General features: G+C 27.2%; 1 long non-coding RNA gene across 1 annotated transcript; it reads right to left on the reverse strand.

Annotated features, from left to right (window-relative positions):
- Nucleotides 1–1,983: 1,983 nt before the first annotated feature.
- Nucleotides 1,984–2,805, reverse strand: LOC126549109 (uncharacterized). Its single transcript, XR_007603264.1, has 2 exons — nucleotides 2,370–2,805; nucleotides 1,984–2,259 (listed from the first exon to the last, which is right to left on the reverse strand). It is a non-coding gene; the product is annotated as an uncharacterized LOC126549109 (long non-coding RNA).
- Between the last annotated feature and the right edge of the window lie 7,440 nt (nucleotides 2,806–10,245).

Below are 10,245 nucleotides of genomic sequence, written 5' to 3' on the forward strand. Positions count from 1 at the left end.
AAGCAGAAAATAGGACTTTTCAACTTAAAATATATTAGAATTCATAAAATGATATAATATTTACTGTAAATCTTGTACCTACTTATTATTGTTGTATTATACTCGTATAAATAAGAAACGATATTTAATCGAATACTTATCCTTATTACCCTACGCGACTTTCTTTGGATGTTAAAAAAACTCTCTCTATAATCAAAAAAAAAAAATAATAATAAGTATACATATAGTATGAGTGAATGTATGATATTTTATATTTTTATCGAACAATTAAGAAAAATAAATACTATTTAAAAAAATAGTTGAAATTATATTTGTATTAGGTATAGGCACTTTATTAATCAACTAAAAAATAATTAAATTATATAATTGTAAGTCATCAGGTACTTAATTAGGGAAAATTATTGAACTTTATAACAACTTTTATAATATAAAATTAACCAATTGGTTTTATACGTCATACGATCCAACCGTTTTAGATTACTAAACATTAGTTTTAAGTTTCCAAACGTAAGTTTAGAACATCTTATAATATACCTGTTTTCACCATATGTACTATTATTTTATTCGTTACTAGTACATGGTTACAATAATGTTAGTTAAAAATACATTTAACTAGAGTACTATCAATATGAATGTTTTCATAATGCACTTAAATAAATAAATAATTTTATAGGTATCGGTTTTATTCAAAGTAAATTCATACTAGTAAATATTAATGATGTATTCATTATAAATTTTAAAATGCATAATAAAAAATATTAATAACTAGGTAGATATCAAAAAAAAAGTCACCAAATTCTTTTTAAATTATAGTTTATTTGGATTTTATTAAAATATACGTTTAAGCAAGATTTAAGCACGCTTGCAGAGTAAGCTTTTTTAACTTGTTTTAAGTTCCTTACCACCATGTTTTTTCAAATTAAAATGTAAAAAAAAAAAAAACAAAAACTATAAAAATCTCGTTGCTATTGTCAACTGAATAATGTAGAAATATATAATATTTGTTTCTGTATCATTGTTTTATTGTTACAATTAATATAGTGAAAAATGTATTCTAGTCTGAAAATATTATAACATACATTTATTATAAAATATTACCGTACAATTATAATCATGCAGAATGTCGCAGTACAGAATATGCCATTTTCGTATACCCTCAATTGCTCGAGTCTAAAAATCCAAATTTCTTAAAAATGTTATTTTTTTATTTCATTATAAAATAACATACTAGTTCAGGTACTTGGAATTCTCAAAAATCTTGTTATTCTAGTTTAAAAATAAAAATTTAAGTAATTTAAACCTACTTTTCGAGTGATTGAGTATAGAACAAATAAAATAGGAGCATTTCTCGAACAACTAGCAATCAATTTTGATATCGAATCATATAAAACGTGAAGAAAATTTAATTAAATGCCTTGGCTCTACAAGTTACTTAATTAAAAAGAAACGCGCGACTGTCCTGAGTTATTGAGTGAATTACCTACTTTCAAACATTAAACGTGTTAGCACTGTTAGCGTATTTATAAACATTCCATACAACAATACCTACCATTATAATTACAGTCACTTTTTTGCTCCGATTAGTAGATTGTAATAATTAAAGTAAATTCAATAATACATTTTAATTTTTTTAATAATGACTGAACCAGATTAAAACCCTTATCCCAAATCATTATAAGACACATAATACATTTTATAATTATTAATTAATATTTTAATTGTGTACATTCTATAATAAGTGTTTGATATACTGTACTGATTCGGTACGAGTACTTACGAAATATTATAAAAATTACATTTTTACATCATTCGGGTGAGTGAACACTCACCGTTCCGTCATAAAGCTCTGACACAATAATGTCATATTGATCATCTTATTACAAATTTTATTCTATACTTATACATCGAATATAGTTCAATACAGACACCATAATACATGTTTATGTATAGTGTATATATATATATTTTATTTACTCCTATATGGAATATTTACTCTATTATAAAGATTATTATGGAATCTTTTTTCTTCGTATTAGTACGTTGAATAAATCTTCAGAGGTCCTCTCTGGCAAGTTGCACAGATTTCTCGTAACTTTTAAGCCGCTTCATTACACTGAACCGTAAATAATATTATTAATATAATATTGACACACCCTCTGTAAACGACTGAACATGACATGTGCATATGATAATTCGACATATCGGTAACATAATTATTTTTATTCATCCGTCCAAATCTTCGTCGGTACACGTCATATCCTGCAGGGGTCCGTAGTAGGTAATTGAATGTGAATTATTTATCATACGATAATAATAAAGAATATAATATGCACATGCATATGTTATATAAATGTATTTTAAATTATTACATGCACTTATGTATATTTGTATTATATTGTTTCAAGTATAAATGGATAGACAGACGTCGTAAATAGATCCATACTAAATATTCTTAATTTAACCATTCGTGAAATCAAATGTTTAGTAATAGTATTATTATTTTTTTATTATTCTTGATAATGTACTTATATCATAGCACGTAAGTTGTGGAAAAAAGCTACTCTGGGACCGATTATTGAGTTTGCAGCTGTTACGTAACTATAAACTTAAATAAACACAACTACTGGCTGATTTCTAATTAAAATTAAATTAGTTTACAATAACACATAATATTATAGAAATTGAAAACAAATACAAGTATTTTAGTTTTTTTTGTTTTTTGTTGATTACAAATTATTTTTTACATACAAACAATACGTAAAAAACAAAAGAATATAATCACAATTTCATTAAGTTACAACAATGAAAAAATAAATGTGTGTATTGTGTATATGTTTATGTCCTATACTCACATCGTATCCAAGTTTTTTACTAGGTAACTATGGATTATTGTAAAAGTTAAAATTGAGTAGGATATCTGTTAAATTTTGTTTTATACTTTCTTATTTTGCAAAAAACAGTTTTAAATTGTAAAGCAAAAAATGAGAAAATTAATTGTATAGACCATTAAAAGTGATGCAATTAAAATAAAAATGTGAGCTCATAACAATCCAAATAATGATTTCAAAATAATTTTAAACCAATAATATTTAATAACGAAATTAACAACTACATAATACATTGTAGCTATGTACGCAAATTTAATAAATTTACTGCCTTGATTATTGTGTTTAACTCTCGCTATAACGTTACATAAAAAAGTCAATATAGATTTTTTTATGTTTCCACAAATTAATTTCTCAGAGTTAAAATTAATATTCAGTTGATTCATATCATACGCTTTAAGTTAAATGTAATTTTTATTTATTTGTCAGTACAAAATAAATATTATTATTTATGAACAATAAAATATTGAAAACCTTGCTATAAATGGGGAAAATAATTTATTTCATTAGTACTTTAATAATACTTTTTTCATTTTTTCTCAGCTAAATTTTAAAAACGTTTAGTAGGTACATATTCCATACAAATACCAATTCATTTTAATACCTAATAATTATTATTATAAGTCAATTAAGACTATAATAATAGTTATGATATGATAGAGAATTTCAATTGTTTTTCACTTAAAATAGTTGTATGCTTTTTCTTGGGCACGTATCAAGCTATTAAATTACTTAAAATTAATATAGGTACCTTCTTATACTAAAATAATTTACTTATAGTTTAAATCTTCAAGTGTACTACTAAAATATAATATATACCTTTGATAGCAGAAAATTTTTTTTCGTATATACCTAAATATTATAACAGTACAAATTGTACGTTCAACATATCGCTTGAATACTTAAAAAGTTGAACATCAAGTACCAATATATATGTTTATTTTTTTTTTGATGACTGTTCGAAGGCAGATTATAACAGATTGTAATTTAAAAATTAACTATGATTTTTATTCGTTTTGGTTTTCAATTATAAAATTATAACTTATGACGTTTAGTAGGAACATTTTACGTGAAACATGTATAAATTACATTAATCAAATATCATCCACATATTATAGAATATGTGTATAGGTGTAACGGATTTGTATTACTACTGAAGAGTGCGGACTACTATATCAATACAATATATATGATTTATTATTTGTACAACCATAAAAATCGCAGCCAAAAATGCTGTTACACTCATATATTATTATAATCTTTGACATTAATGGTTGAAATTTGAATTGTGGAGTATAAAATATAGAAGTACCTATTGTATATTGTATAAACATATGTATTTTCATGAAACGAAGTAATACTATTAGAGGATTTTGATGTTAAATTAGACAGCACGTTTATTTTTACATAGTAAAATTCAACATATATTCAAATAAAATGTAAATGTTATATTTTACTTTACCGTTGATCCTTTGGCAATACGCGAAACAGGCGATGAACTTGAACTGCTCCGACACGTCATAATATACATAAAAACGGGCCAAATGATTATTATTATACATTTTTTAAAGTAATCGAAACTAGTAGGTTAGGAATATGTGAAGGCACTTTGTGATAATCATAACAAATTCAAAATGATACAAGCGTCTTGGGTACATTATATTATATAAATAATGTATGTTTATTAATAATGAAATATAAACGCCTATGCCTTAATGATGGTTCACACTATTATACTAATTTCTTACTGCGCATTATTTTTTTATTATTAATTTTAATAGTGTTATTAATTTAAAATAATAAATTAATAATTTTTATTTTTTAATTTTTAATTGCGTTTTATGGATGAAAAATATATGACATTAAAAAACGGTTTTGTGTTAATTGTGAAAAAAGAGTACGAGTGTCGAAAACATTCAGAGAAATAGGTATACAAAAAAAAGTTACTGTTATTTTTTATTTATACCTACTCGTTTTATCAAGTGCAACTTCAACGAATTTAATTTGCTCTCAATAAAAATGTAACAGAAAATAACTGTATACAAAATAAAGTTTTATACAGAAAATATTGTACATTCACTCAATCATACGTCATGTACGGTTACACACAAACCCATCGAATTATTTGAACCTCAGAAAGATATTATATAACTTGTTTATTTTAACTGTCTTACCGTGACATTTCTGTAAGTAGGTAGATTATATTATTTTGCAATAAAAAAACTATTTTGAAAAAGACGGTTTATGTCATGTGCATTATAGACGAATAAGATTGATTCAAAAGCGTTAAAATGGCATATATTATGTAGCCAGTTTACACAAAATCTTAACATTGTTGTTATATTCATGATGCGTGTGCCACAAGGGGAATAAAATCAGAATGATGGATTGGATGACAAAATATGTAACACTTGTTGAACACAAAATTTAAAATTTTCATGAGTTACAACAACTAGTGTATTATTATAAACAAATATAACTACACAGTTATAGTAAGTAATTTTCAGGGCTCAAATTAGGATTGTACAATAAGGTATTAAAATAGGTTTTGAAGATAAAGGACTACGTTAATTTGAAAAATATATTATCAATCTACATATGTTAATCTATGGATATTTATAATTTATAAAAAATGGTTCAAGTATAATAAATACTAAATCAAATATTATATATGTTTTATTTATGTATTTTTTTAAAACTTATAAAAAATGTTATTCTTAACACACAATCAATGTTAATAACTGAAAAACTATTCGATCAAATTTTTATTTACAGCAAACAAAGAGTGCAGATTTTCGTTTAAAATTGTCTGAGACAGAAATCGGTACTCCCACAAGTCACTATATCCTTTACTTTGTACAAGCAGTCAAAAATACGATCTTTATAAGTATCTATATTGAAACATTTTAAAAATCAGAGTTTGAATACGCGGGCATCGTTCAATGCAAAAAAAAAAAAATGGGTTAAGCACGCTCGGCGAATCAACTCGTGGCTTGTACAAAATAATCGTATCTGACTATGCGGTAGACGCGACGTCGGAACTCGGAAACGCTAATCATTTGTTTTATTATTTTTTACTTAGTCAGCCGTAATATCGTGCGCTCATCGTGCTACTCGTACATAGGTAGGTAATATTTTTATTATCCCCGCAAGTCTCTCGTACTGTCGTCGTCCGCTCGCACAGCTACCCGTGCTAATATACAATATTATTATTAAATACATATATTATAATACGCAGACGATAAACCGCAAATTACGTACCTACTATATCTCCAACGGTATTGTGTGCCGCGCGTACACACGATCGTAGGGATGTTGTGGCCGTATACGTATATGATATTATGTTATTACGGTGTATACACCTAGACAGCGTATTATAAACCGTCGTCGGCATTAGACGCGAATTCTACCGAACCGTCATTATACCCACCGCCCCGGCACATCATATACCTAATAATAATAATATATGCATAATAAAATATATATTATTATAACACGTGCGCGGTGTAAATATCGTATAGATCGCATAATATAATATTATGTATTATTACAATATAATCTGCGAGTGGTGGTGATTATTACCTGTGATAATGTGCGTACACAATAATATTTGTTCATAACATTGTACACACACAGCCGTACACACGTGTGCCTATACCTATATATTATTATGTGTTATATCGCCATATTCGACGTTGGTCGTCGCCGCCGACTCGTGCGCACGGACTGACACCGCTCGCGTCGTAATAATATAATATCTGCTCTCCGAGAACGGCATCGCGTATCCTATCCATATATAATATATACCTATATGAACACTTCCGGACGCGTATACCGTGGTCGTCTGGCACATAATATTATGTACCGTTGAACGGCCACTGGATCACTCGGTCAAATGACCGCCGCCGTACATGCGTATAACCTTATACCGCCGTGTGTGTTATAACTCGTACTCATATATATATATATATATTACATTATACGCTGCAGATCGGCCGGCGATGCCCCGCTCGGAGGGCGGAAGAAAATGCGATTTTATTCTTCTCTCTCGCTAGCACTCACTCTCTCCGTTTCATCTCTGCTCCGACTATTATTACATCCTCTTCGTCGTCGTCGTCGTCCCACAATAGGTCACCGGCGTTTGCCATTCATAGGCGGTGGGTATTGAATTTTTTCATTTTTTTTTCTCACTCGTTTCCGCGGACGACGTTCGATGCATTTTTTGCACCACACGCCGCCGACGGAAGTTCAAAACTCGTAACAACGCCGCCGCCGCCGCCGCCGTGTTCTATACCTACCGATTTTATCGACGCCCCCGCGGATATTCGATTTCGATCACTTTTAAACCACAAACTACTTACACACGTGCACATTGCATATATACGTCTGTTATAACTGTTTTTTTTCATTATTATTATCATATTGTACTCGTAATAATGCACTTGTGAACGAACAACGAGTGTTGGTTTTTTGTGGTTATTTTAATTGCACGTACAGACAATAAATGTCTATGAATATACGTCATGATATATCAGATTGAGATTATTATAATGTTATCCTATTTGCTACCAAAAAACTCGATAATATATATTATTATTATTATTATTATTACCTATATGATGACGAGTGATCGAACGATACGCTCCGCAAATTAACAATAATCCAATAACAATTATTCAGCATTACGTACGGCATTAGCGATCCACTACCATAGAATAAAATATATTTTACTATCGTGTTTAATAAGAGCATTGTTGACGATAGAGTCTAAACAAAATCCAATCGTCTCAGCACAAAACTCTATATCTTTAATAATTACGGTATGTAGAATACTTGAAAATTTAAATTAATATAAATGAGTTTCATCATGTAAATGCATTTAAGTTGTACTTCAAGAATAACGATTGTACTCATATATATTTTTAATTACATGTACCTACATCTTATTAGATACATCACAATATCACAACTGGATTAAACTCTCAGACACAAGTTATGTCTACAGGGAAATATTATTATTATATTATTATGTCAATTACTCCACAGAGTTTTACGCGCGAATTGTATCTAGTGTACGAATCATTTTTTCGACCTATATTCATAATAATTATATATAATTCGCTCTATGATAATATTCTCGACAGTATTATAATTTTTAAACATGAACGTGAGATTTTTTTTTCTTTATCAATTTTCAAAGATACGGCTGACGTACAAAAAAATATTGTAATACATACAAACTTAAACCATAATACGAGTATAATAAATAGAAAACTGCAGAGTGTAGGTACCTTTTGATTTGGAAGTTTTTCAGCGTGACCTATGGAAAATCTCTTGTTCTGGTACAATTTACAAATAAGTATTATGATATTTATTAAATATATTCTTTTTTTGGTTAACGATTATACCACAATAATGTTGTCTGAAGGCGTCTGCAGTATACCAACTATTGTGTTAAAACTTCAAATGTACTTTATTGAATTCAAACACCGATTTATCAACTTATGCATTTACTGAGTTCTCGTTAGTGTTGTCTCTTGCGGCAACTTGTATCACGAAATATTGTCTATGTATGTTCTACGCTTCAAGTTTCAATTCGGGTTTTCCTTTAACTTCTTTACTCGCGGGTTGTAATAAAAATGAATATTATATTACTGAAAAAAATTTATTTTATACAATCTCTGTCAATTATTTATTTTTACATAATTATACTATAAATACTATTTTTTATAACAATTATTACACTATACTGTATCAACGCAATTTCACTAAAATATACAATTTTTATTTAAAAAATATTTTCTTATTTTTATACAGTTTTAATGTGATTTAAAACATAGCTTTAATTTTAAATTGATTCCACTTAGTTATTATTATAAATATTATTATTTAAATATTTTACTTTTAGAAAAATTACAATTATTTCTTGTTATCTTGTTAACAATAATGTTTTGGTAAGTATTTAATAGTAGGTATTTCGTCTATCCACTAAATAGTTTTAATGATAAACGTGTACCTTATTACTAATATTACAGATACATCTTGTTAAGAGTTTTTTTCAGTCAATTATTTTATTAACAACGATAATCAAATATCAATTATTTCTCATTTATATATATATATGAAAAACAAAACAATGGTTATTAAAGAAAATAAATACAATACTATAATTGCATTATTTTTTATGATGATAGAAAATCAAATGACAAATTTTTGATTTCATCAGTGAACAGAAAATAAATGTATTAGGTAAAAACGTGTTGTATTAATTTTTACAGTGACACAATAAAAAACAAAAAAAAAATATTATGTAAGGTACGGCTATTGTGTAGGATGATTGAATTTTATTTTAGCTATATAATTGCACTACATAGAAATTATTTTCAAAAAATTCAATATGATTTTCTGGCTTATTTTAAGTATCATTATAACAATAGTAAACGCCCACGTTATAAAATAAATTGAATAACATGTTTATTATTTAAGGTAACTCCACATACGCATAGTACTTTGTAATCATGAAATTCCATGTTAATAATGAATATTGAATTATTTTTATGAAGTTTAACTTACAATTTGCAGCTATATCCTTATGTTTAATACATTCTTATGTAGTGGGTAACTAAAAAGCAAAAAAATAATATATTTATAAAATCTAAATATAGTGAATAACAAATAAAAATACAAATAAAACTTTCAAATTGAACAACTTAATATTTTGTAGTAAAAAATTGTAATTTATTATAATCACACAATATATTTACTACAATAATTATTGAGTTGATATTTTATAAATAGTAGTTGGACCTGAAGTTAAAAGTATTTTTAAACAGTTTAATATTATTTATTACCATATTTCGTATACCATTCTATGAGGTATATAATGCGTTAGAATATCTCGTACCATTTTATACGATGATTGTTGAATTTGTTTAACAATTATTATTTATTTAAATAATTTGAAATTTTTAATAATACAAGATAAATAACCATTATATTCCTCAAATAGTATGTTAAATTTACGAAGTCATACCTACATCTACTAGAATATTTTTTACACGCCTAACAATATTGATTGTTGTCGGCAACAATCGTCGATCGTCGTGTCAATATCATATTTTATATACTCGTATATAGCTATATATATGTATATATATATGTGTGTGTGTATGTGCATGCACCCGTCGCAGACTAACAGCCATTACATATAATATTTACACTGCCCCTATACATACAGTATACCTACCGATCTACGTGCATTGTGACCGGAAAACCCAATAGAAAGGCAAAATTGTAAGTTTCCGTCGACATTATTACTGCGCACATATAGCATATTGTACACGTTATGATTATGTTACGT

Source organism: Aphis gossypii, chromosome 1, assembly GCF_020184175.1.
Source record: "Aphis gossypii isolate Hap1 chromosome 1, ASM2018417v2, whole genome shotgun sequence".
NCBI lineage: Eukaryota > Metazoa > Arthropoda > Insecta > Hemiptera > Aphididae > Aphis > Aphis gossypii.